The sequence below is a fragment of the Cenococcum geophilum genome (genome assembly GCF_001692895.1).
Source record: "Cenococcum geophilum 1.58 unplaced genomic scaffold K441scaffold_3, whole genome shotgun sequence".
Taxonomy (NCBI): Eukaryota; Fungi; Ascomycota; class Dothideomycetes; order Gloniales; family Gloniaceae; genus Cenococcum; species Cenococcum geophilum.
The window spans coordinates 813,683-817,686 of NW_027137561.1; positions in this window are offsets into that span (position 1 = coordinate 813,683).

A 4,004-nucleotide genomic window follows, 5' to 3' on the forward strand; every position below is an offset into this window, starting at 1 on the left:
TACTTTAACTAGTAAGGGGGGGTCTTATATCTGTCCGGGCAGGGCGTCTAATGCGGGAGCAGCGGGGTAGAGGACTGACGTGTGGAATACGGGGTGGATTTTAACCGTATTAGGGAGCTTTAGTTAGTAGGCGTGGGAGGAAATAACCTTCTTAACCTTATAAGGGCCAGCGTTCTTTTAATTAAGCTTCTTAGCAGGTCGTTTTGTGTTTAGATTACTAAAGGGTTTAAAACCCATTCGTAGATGCTAGCCGTAGTTAGCCAGAAACGGGGAGACCTTTATAGTTTCCAAAACGGAATTATTCGCGGTAAACTTGGTAAATATAAGCTAGTTAATCTAGTCATCTTATAAGTACGACGTGTATATCTAAATGTACTATTCTATTATAGCGTTTACACGTTCTATTTAACTATCCGTTTCCGGGTAGTATACTATAGATAATAGTGCTTTAATGCGGAGTTAGGTAGTTAGTTCTTTTTAAAATATAGAGATAAACTGGCTACCTTTATCGGAGATAATCGTTTTAGGGAGTCCATGGAGTTTCTATACGTAGTCTAGAAATAGTTAGGCAACGGTAGGTGTTAATATGTTAGGGTAGGCGATTAAGTGTCTTATCTTAGATAGTCGGTCTATAACTACTATAATATTCATACAGCCCTTACTTATAGGGAGGTTAACAACAAAGTTAATTAAGATATCCTTCCATCTTTAGTCCGGAACAGGTAGTAGCTTTAGAAGGCCGTTATATGTCTCATGCGAAGCTTTGGCTTATCGGCAGACGTAACAGCTAAAGACGTACCTTCGTGTCATGTTATGCATGTTTAGCCAGTAGTACTCCTGTTAAAGTAGCTCTAAGGTTTTTCCTCGGCCTAGGTGGCCGGCTACCGGTAGGTTATATACGTGTTTAAGGAGCTTAAGCTTAAGTTTATTGTAATTAGGGATAACTAGACGGTTCTGGTAATATAAGCGGTTTCTATAAGCTTTACATTTACTTAAAAAGATCTTCTTAGAGCATCTAACGCCATTTTAAATTAGCTTAAGCGTCTCTTAGATAAACTCATTATTTAGGTATTTGTCGGTTATAATCTATTTAATTGATTAATTAGTTATTTCGAGGACTTATACCATAAGATCTTTAATAGGAGAGTTAAATAGTTTAGGGCGAAGTAGGGTCTAATTTTGGTAAGAACGTGCCTCTTCTAGTACTAGCGCGTCTTGCGAGCGTTAGGTTAGGGTATTAGGCTTCTAGCCTTAAACGCCTAGGCGGTATATAATTAAGAATTGGAAACGAGATAGGTATTCTAACTAGCGGGCCTAATGGTGGCTTAGCTGTTTTATAGTTGTGAAGTACTATAGGTTCTTATGATCGCTAAGGACCTTAATTAGAAATCCAGCGCCTTCTAGTTTGGGTCGCTATTGCTTAAAGTATCTAATAATAGCCAGTAGTTCCTTGTCGTAGATCTTGTAGTTATATTTAGCTAGGCTTAGTTATTTTAAGTAGTATGCCACGGGGTGTAATACTCCCTCTTTGTTATATTAAGATAGGATACCTCTAGTGACGTAGTTAAATAAGTTAGCTTCTATAACACTTATTCGGTTTAGGTTAAAGTATTAGAGTATAGGCGCGGTAGTAAATATAACCTTTAGATAAGTAAAGGCCTTTTTATATTCCTTGTTAAAGATAAAGGCTTTATCCTTTTAGGTTAGAGCTATAAGGGGTAAAACTAGGGCGGAGAAGTTGTTAATAAACCGTTAGTAGAAATTGGCAAATCCTATAAAGGCTCTTACGTCCTTAACGTTCTCGGGTTCTTACCAGTTTATAATTACTTTAATTTTCTTTAGGTCCATTTATATACCGTCTATAGAAATAAGAAGCCTAAGGTATAGAACTTCCGTCTTATAAAACTCGCATTTATCTACATCTAATTATAGACTAGCTCCGTGCAGGGCTTATAGGACAAAATTAACGTGTTTCTAATATTTGGTTAGGTTATTACTATATATCAAGATATCGTCGATATAAGCAGTACAGAAGATGTCTAGGTAGGGGCATAGGGTGTCGTTCACGTAATGTTAAAACGAGCTCGGAGCATTTGCGAGGCCAAATAGCGTCACTAAGTATTTAAATAATCTATACCGAGTACGAAATGCGGTAAGCCATTTATCTCCCTTTGCTATACGGAGGCGGTTAAATGCAGAGATAATATTAAGCTTTGTATAGTAGCGAGCCTTGCTTAGTTAGTTTAGTGTCTCTTATATTAACGGGATCGGATATTAGTTCTTAATAGTAACGGCGTTAAGGGCTTAGTAATCTACGCAGAAGCGCAGACCGCCGCTAGGTTTCTTAACGAAGATTACTAGTACGGCTATAGGTAAAAAGCTTGCTCTAATAAATCCTTTACTTAGGTTCTTGTCCAGATACTTTTATAGCACTTAGAGTTCGTTTTAGGACATTCCGTATAGGGGTCTAAATCCGGGCTGCTTTCCTTCTTTAAGTACAATCTTATAGTCGTATAGTTGGTATTCTAGTAGCTTATTAGCTTCCTTTTATAAGAATGCGTCTAAGCGGTAATAGTACTCTGCTGGTACCTTTATAATAGGGTTAGTATGCTTCTTTAGTGCCAAGGCTTTCTTAATATCAGCTATCGTGATAGCGAAAATTGTATATTTAGGCTTCTTAGCAAGCTAAGCTAGCGGAGTAGCTCTAATTATGCGGATATCTAGGGTGTTAAGCTCTCTTGGATTGTCTATAGTCTCTTATATAGTTTCTTATTTAAGTTTAGGTTTAGTATTAGGTATAGAGTTAGTATTAGATTTAGGTTCGGGTTCTTTAAGTATTCTTTTTATTATAGGGTACCAGTTCTTCTAGTACTCCTGTATACTAAGCTTAAGCTTCTGCTTAGTTTAGGGTGGTGTAGTAGTTGGGGTTGGTTTGTAGGGTTCGGTGGGATTTCCAGATCTTTAGTAGATATTGGTGGAAATCTTATGTCGGTGGAATTTGGTAAAATTCTTGGGTTAGTAGAATCTGGTGGATTCCTTAGGCGTGGGGTGGACATCGGTAGAAATCTTAGGCTAGTAGATCTTAGTGGATTTCCTAGGTTTTAGTTTAGGGTTAGGGCAGTAAGTTATAAGGCACTTTTGCTTATAATAGGAGGCGGTAAATAGAAGCTTAAGGTTATCCTAGTTAATAGTTACCTTATATAGCTTTATTTAAGGTTATTTAAGGATTACCAGGTGACCTAAGGTGGTAATAAAAAGTTTAATTAGTTCTTCGTGGTTTAGGTATTGGAGTTTTAGAGCTACTACGTAGGTAATACAGCCTAAGATAGTGCGTTTGCCGTTAAATCTAAATATATTAATATGCCGGTTAAGGGGGGTTAGGGTAAAACCATTATCTTACGCAAAAATCTTGTTAATAAATCCTATGCCGCTAGCTCCTGTATTAATTAGGATTTAAGCGTTAGCCTATTAACTATTCTGCTAAAGATGGCAGTTAATAGTTATACTACGGTCCTAAGAGTCGGAGTTTATGACGTTAAATGCGTTTAATAAGATCCTAAGGTAGAGCTATCCTAGAGAGCGACTTAGCTCTAGGACCTTCCTTTTAGAGGTAATTAGGGCGGGGTTCTTATAGAGCGTTAGTTGGAGCTTTATCCTTATAAATGGTGCTTACTAGATATAGGGCTGAAACTAGATAAAGATCGGGGACGGTAACCGGAAGATTAATGCGGTAAACGGCTGTTAGTATTAGCCGTTTATAGATTGTTTTAGTGCGTAAGTAGGGGGATAAGGTAGTGTTTTAAGATATAATTTTTCCTTCCGCATTTAAAGTAGAGGCCTAGCTTAAGGCGTTGTTCTTATTTAGAGGACCCTAGTAGGGCGTAATCTAGGATTCTAGTGTTAATATCCATAGCGTTAGGGTGCTTAGGCTGAGATAATAACTTAGTAAACGTTTATAGGGTTGTCGTATTATATCGGGGGGCAGGCTTTGGTGTTAGGCGTAG